The following is a 6,766-nucleotide window of genomic DNA, read 5'->3' as shown; positions in this document are numbered from 1 at the left end:
CATAGTCCTTCTAAGTCCACTGAGTTGTTTGTGTCCCATCCTATTGATCCATAGAATATCAAGAAAGGTATGCCTTCATGATCCCTGAAGATTCCTCCATAGCCTTCCTTACCTGGGTTGCCTTTGGAGGCTCCATCAAAGTTTAATTGTACCATTCCTTGGGAAGGAGGTTGCCATTGACTTGGAGTGTTGGAATTTTGATAGAGGTCGTTGGAGTGCTCATGGGTTTGGGAAATGCGAAGATGCCAATTCTCCCATATGTTCTTCTCCTGAGGTAAGGTAGGTAAGTCCTCTTCATGCCAATTTTGAAGAGCCAAGGTTTCCTGTAGATTGTTGCAAAAATTATTCCATATGGTATCTAGAGGAGTGCATTGATTCTTAAAATTGCGCCTATTTCTTTCTTTCCATAAAGTCCATACAAGTAGGCCTGGAATAATTTTCCAAAGAGAGTTTAGCAATTGTAATGATCGATTATCCAGTTTTGAATGGTGTTTGTAATATCCTCTGGTAGTCTACCCCTCTTTTGACATCTGAATTCAATTTTTCCTCATAGTTTATTGACAAGGTGGCATGTGTCCATGAGATGCTAGATTGTCTCTTCCTGTTGGTTGCAATTGGGGCATCAAGACCGCCCATGAAAGCTTTTCTTCCTTAGATTGTCCCAAGTGAGAATCCTTTTTTGACATAGCAGCCAGAGAAACATTGATATCTTGGGCCAAATAACCGGAGACCATATTTTGTCCCACATTGGGTCTTTTCCATCCTGATCGCCAATCAAGAGATTGTACGCCTCCTTTGTAGTGAAAGTCCCACGTGGTGTATATCCCCATCTCAGGATATCCTTCTTGTCTGAGAATCTGATTTTCCTGTTCATGAGGTCTGTATCAAGCTCATTATGGATTTGCTCTGTTCCTTGTCAAATTATTTGTGCCGCATCTAGCCATTGCCTATATCCCTGATTGAGGGCTAGAGTCCAATGCTGATTGACTGTTTCCTCCTGTTGCGTTTCCCAATCCTCTGTCTGTGGAGGTTTAAATAAATTGTTGAGCTATGGTCTTTGATGCCAAGAGTTAACCCAGAACCAAGCATTACTGTTATATCTGATTTCCTAGAAACTGTGCTTCTGTATCATGTTGCTATGTTGTTTTGTTGCATTCTAGATTAGGGAGCCCTTTTCAGTGGGAAGAAATCTGATTAATTCATCTGGCAGCCTATTATTTGCATATTTGGCAGTACATAGTGTAGCCCAAGGTGTGTGTGGAGTTGATAGCCATTTCTACCATATCCTTGCTTCGATAACAACATTGCTATATTGAGGATCACAGAGACCCTTCCCTCCATATTTCTAGGGAGGAAAACTATCGTCCATTTAACCAATGCCCATTTTCTATTTTGGACTGAGGATCCCCATAGAAAGTTATGTTGCAATTTTTTTATTCTTTTAAGCACCCATTTTAGTGCTGCTAACACAGAGAAAAGATATATAGGGATCGATTGTAAAACGACCTTAACCAGCACCATACGACTAGCCATATTAAGAGTTCTATATGTCTAGGAAGAAAGACGGGCTTCAAGATTTTCGAGGAGCAAATCCCATGAGGCACGTTTAATAGTTGAATCAGTTAATAGGGCGCCTAAATACTTTGATGGAAGGGAGGCTTTAGAGAATCCAAGGATGCGAGATATAGAGGATTAAGTGGAGTGGGGAGTGTGAAAAAAGAAGATTTCGGATTTTGCAGTGTTGATACTGGCTCTAGATGATTCTGAATATTCATCAAGTAGAGATTTAGATTTGAAAGCTTCTTGAACTGAAAGGTGCCCAAACAACATGGTGTCATCTAAAACCTGTTGATGAGTGATTGATGGGGAATCATGGATAGAGATGCCTTTGATTTGTTGAGTATGAAGAGTGTTCCTTATTAGACGTCCCAGCCCTTTAGCCATTAACACAAAAAGAAAGGGACAAAGAGGGTCTCCTTGGTGAATGCCTCTTGAGGGGTGGAAATGACAAGAGGGAATACCATTTACTAAAATAGAGAAAAAAGTGTAAGAGACCAGATTCATTACCCATCTGACCTAGGTAGGAGAGAAACCAAAGGCAGTAAGCATTCTTTGCAGGTATATCCAGCTTAATTTGTCAAAAGCTTTTGAGAGATCAATTTTGAGAAGCATACCTGCTTCTTTATACTGCTTTAAAGAATGAATGACCTCATGTGTGAGGATGATGTCATCAATGATTTTCCATCCTTCTACATATCTTGATTGTTCTAGAGATGTTAGCATGGGAAGCAACGGTTTTAGGTGGGAGGCTATGACTTTGGATATGACTTTGTAGATAACATTGCAGAGAGCTATTGGCCTAAATTTTTTTGGAGTTATAGAATGCTCTTCTTTAGGTATGAGTGCAATAAAGATGGCATTTAGAGATGAAAGCAACCAATGCAAAGTTGAAGATTATTCCACAACCTACCAAACGTCCACTTTGATGAGATCCCAGAATTTATGAAAGAAGTTGGAGGTGAATCCATCTAGTCAAGGAGCTTTCTCCTCTTTGAGTTGATTCATTGCTGTTTCAACTTCCGTTAGAGTAATTGGTCTAAGGAGTAATTGATTATGTTCTTCCGTGATGATTTTAGGGAAATGCCGAAGAATCCATTCTATTGCTGGTTGCTTGTTGATTTGTGGTTCCTAATGAACATTTTTGAAATGTTGGAGTAACTCTCTTTCAATATGAGCATGTTGTTTCATTCTTTCTCCCTGCTGATTCTGAATTTATGTGATATTGTTGTGCATTCTTCTTTGACTGGTGGTGCGGTGAAAGACTTTTGTGTTCCGCTCTCCCTATTTTAGCTATTTTACTCTGGATTTCTACCTCCAAAGGATCTCTTCTTGATTTCTTCTTTCATCCAGTGGCTTCTAAAGGTTCTATTCTTTTTCGACCAAAGTTTCTGTTCTTCCATCAGTAATTATTTGTTGCTGAATTTCCATCATTTATTGTGCTAGAGCTCTTCGGGATTGAAAGATATTTCCAAAGGTCATTTGATTCCATTGCTTGGTATGTGCTTTGAGATGTTTAAGCCATTGTTGAAGTTGATACATTTTTTATCCTTCTAGGGGCATGAAAATTTTCCAAACGAAGATGACCATAGTACTGAAATCTGGGTGGCTAAGCCAAAATTCTTCAAAGTGGAAGGGTCTCCTTGAGGAGTTGCCAGGTGTTTTACATTGCAATAATATGGGCAGTGATCTAACCCCGATAGCGGCAAGATTGAGGTAGTAAAATCTCCTCCTACATGAATTGCATTATCAGATAACAAGAATCAATCTAGCCACGAGGCTATTTGTTGTGAGCCTGATCTTTTATTGTTCCAGGTGTACATACCATTGTTAAAAGGCAGATCGATGAGCTAGTTATTTTGTATGAAATCCTTGAATTGGCTGCATTCCATATCTAGTCTGACTCAGCCTCCATTCTTTTTTTCAAGCTTAGTGATCATATTGAAGTCACCCTCTGCAATCCAGAGAGTATGGGCTCTGGTGGAGTTGATCCTTGCAATTGTGTTCAACAATGCCAATTTGTTTGCAACATCCTGACGGAAATAGATGTCGGTGAGATGTCCATGAATATTGCTCCCAATAATATGAAAAGTTTCTTGAATGAGATTATGATTCACATGAAATTCAGTGAGGGAAATAGCTTGTGTATCCCGTGCTATTGCAAGTGCCCTTGAAGCTCCCGAAGCGTCCACTGCTACTAATTGGCTTCCTGCCCAGGCTTTTGAGAGAATTATGCCGAGGGTATTACTATTACATTTTATCTCTTGCGTGAAGAAAATGTGAGGTTTCTCGTGTTGTATCATGTTTTTGATCATTCTGTACTTCATGGTTTAAGTTTGGGTAGTGGCCTGTAGTACTTTGTTATCAAACTAGCTCAAGAAAAGATAGAAAAGATAGATCAATGCCTTAGAATTCAGCCTCTTCGAGGGGGAAACCTCCTTTACATTACATAAATGAAAAATTCTTTTATGATACAAATGACAAAACCTCCTTTCTATATATATGAGTCTAAGGAGTTACAATATAATCCAGCCGACCTAACAATAATAATATAAAGCCACAAAAATAACAATAGAGGGATTCTATGGGGCACAAAAATAACAACATGGGGGTAATAGGGGCACAGAAATATAAATAAGGGGTATAAGTACAATAGTAATGGGGTAATCACTAGTATTATAGGGACCCAACATGCCCCTCTCCTTCAAAAAAGTGTTGTCCTCAACGCTTGAGTAGTTCTGGATACTTCCGCATAAAATTCTCATCCTCCCATGTGGAATCTTCAGCGGATAAGTTCTTCCACTTGATAAGATACTCTGAAATTGACCGATTTCGTAGCTGTCGAGTTCTTGTTTCTGTGACTGCTTCTGGTTCCAATATAATTTTTCCTTCCTCATCAAGTTCTGGCAATATTGTTTGCACTGGGAGCTTGTCTCTTATAACCTTCTTTAAACATGAAACATGGAAAACTGGGTGCAATCGAGAAGCTGCAGGAAGCTCCAATTTGTATGCCATAGCACCAATCTTTTGAAACACCTTGTACGGACCATAATACTTTGGTGATAATTTATTATCCTTCTTAGCTTGCTTTAGGGATATTTGCTTATATGGTTGTAGCCGTAGGAATACCCAATCACCTACATCAAAACTTCTTTCACTGCGATGTTGATCTACCTATTATTTCATTCTATTTTGTGCCAACACGAGGTTATCCTTTAAGAGTTGGAGGACTTGTTGTTGATGTTCGATGTGATGTTCCACTGCCTGAACCTTAGAATTTTCTCTTAAATATGATGTGATGGATGGTGGTTGATACCCATAAAGTGCCATAAATGGGGTCATTTTTGTTGCTGTATGGAAAGAAGTGTTATACCACCATTCAGCCAGGGGCAACCATTTGACCCATTGTGTCTGTTTATCAGGTACAAAGCAACGAAGATATCCTTCCAAACATTTGTTTACTATCTCAGTTTGCCCATCAGATTGAGGATGATAAGATGAGCTATGAGCTAACTGAGTACCAATACAAGAAAATAATTCTCCCCAAAAATTTCCAGTGAAAATGGGATCTCTGTCACTTACAATAATCTTTTGGTTTCCATGTAGCTTCTTAATTGTTTCCATAAATGCAGTAGAAACTGTACTGGGTTTAAATGGATGTGATAATGCACAAAAATGTGCATACTTGGTAAGTCTGTCAACTACCACCATGATGACACTCTTTCCCTCAGACTTGGGTAAACCTGTGATAAAATCCATTGAAACCTCCTCCCAACGTTGGCTTGGAATGGATAAAGGTTGTAATAGACCCGATGTCTTAATTGTTTCAACTTTATTTTGTTGGAAAACCAAACATTCTGCCACAAACTTTTGAATATCTGATTTAAGGCCATCCCAAAAATTCCTTCTTAACCCTGTGGTAAGTTTTTAAAAATCCTGAGTGCCCTCCTAAGGGAGAAGTGTGCAATTCCATAAGAATCTTTTGTTTTAGCTGGGAATTCTTACAGAGGTATAAGCAATCTTTGTACCATAACGAATCATTTTTCCAGCTAAATGTATCATACGTACTAGAATCTTGTTGTAGCTTTCGAATAAGTGCCCACACTTCTTCATCATTCTTCCATTCCTCCCTTGCTTTGTTTATCCAATCTGGTTGGATAATAGAAATGGCGCACAACAATGCTTCCACATCCTCATCCTTTCTTGAGAGTGCATCTGCCACCACATTTTGCTTCCCTTTTTTGTAGATGATTTCAAAGTCATAACCCAACATCTTTTTGACCCACTTTTGTTGCTCTTCAGAGGATAATCTTTGTTCTAAAAAGTATTTAAGGCTATCATGATCCATTTTTACCTTGAAGTGTCTTCCCATTAGGTAGGGTCGCCATTTCTTAAGTGCATGGAGTATTGCCAACATTTCCTTCTCATAAATAGCTTTGCTTAAAAACTTTCCCTTGATTGGACGACTTTCAAAAGCAATGGGTCTTTCATCTTGCATTAGAATAGCACCAATTCCATTTCCTGAAGCATCACATTCCACAATAAAGGTTTTTGTTAAGTCCGGTGTAGCTAAGACCGGTGCTTGGCACATTGCCTCTTTAAGATGTTCAAAGGCCTTTGTTGCTTACGGAGTCCATGAAAATGCATCTTTCTTCAATAATGTTGTTATAGGTGCTGTTATTCTCCCATAATTCTTAACAAACTTGCGATAATACCCTGTCAACCCAAGAAATCCTCGCAGATGCTTTATGGATGTGGGGATTTTCCATTCCTTAATGGCTTTAATTTTGCTAGGGTCTACCTTAACTCCTTCATGAGATACAATATGACCCAAATATTCCACCTCCTGGACTCCAAAGAAACATTTGGATCTTTTTGCATATAATTGTTTCTCCTCCAATAGTTGTAGCACCCTGTCAACATGTTCAACATGATCCTTCCAAGACTTGCTGTAGATTAGTATATCATCAAAAAATACTAACACAAATTTTCTAAGGAATGGTTTGAAAATTGAATTCATCAAACCTTGAAATGTTGAAGGTGCATTAGTAAGGCCAAAAGGCATGACCAAAAATTCATAATGACCCTCATGAGTTCTAAATGCCGTTTTCGGAATGTCTTCAATCTTCATTATGATTTGATGATATCCCGAACGAAGATCCAACTTGGTGAAGTAAATTGATCCATGCAATTCATCCAGTAATTCATC

The sequence above is a fragment of the Pinus tabuliformis genome, chromosome 5_2 (assembly GCF_031772625.1).
Source record: "Pinus tabuliformis cultivar Carrire ecotype Pingquan chromosome 5_2, CPIR1, whole genome shotgun sequence".
NCBI lineage: Eukaryota > Viridiplantae > Streptophyta > Pinopsida > Pinales > Pinaceae > Pinus > Pinus tabuliformis.
This window is presented reverse-complemented; position numbering follows the sequence as displayed.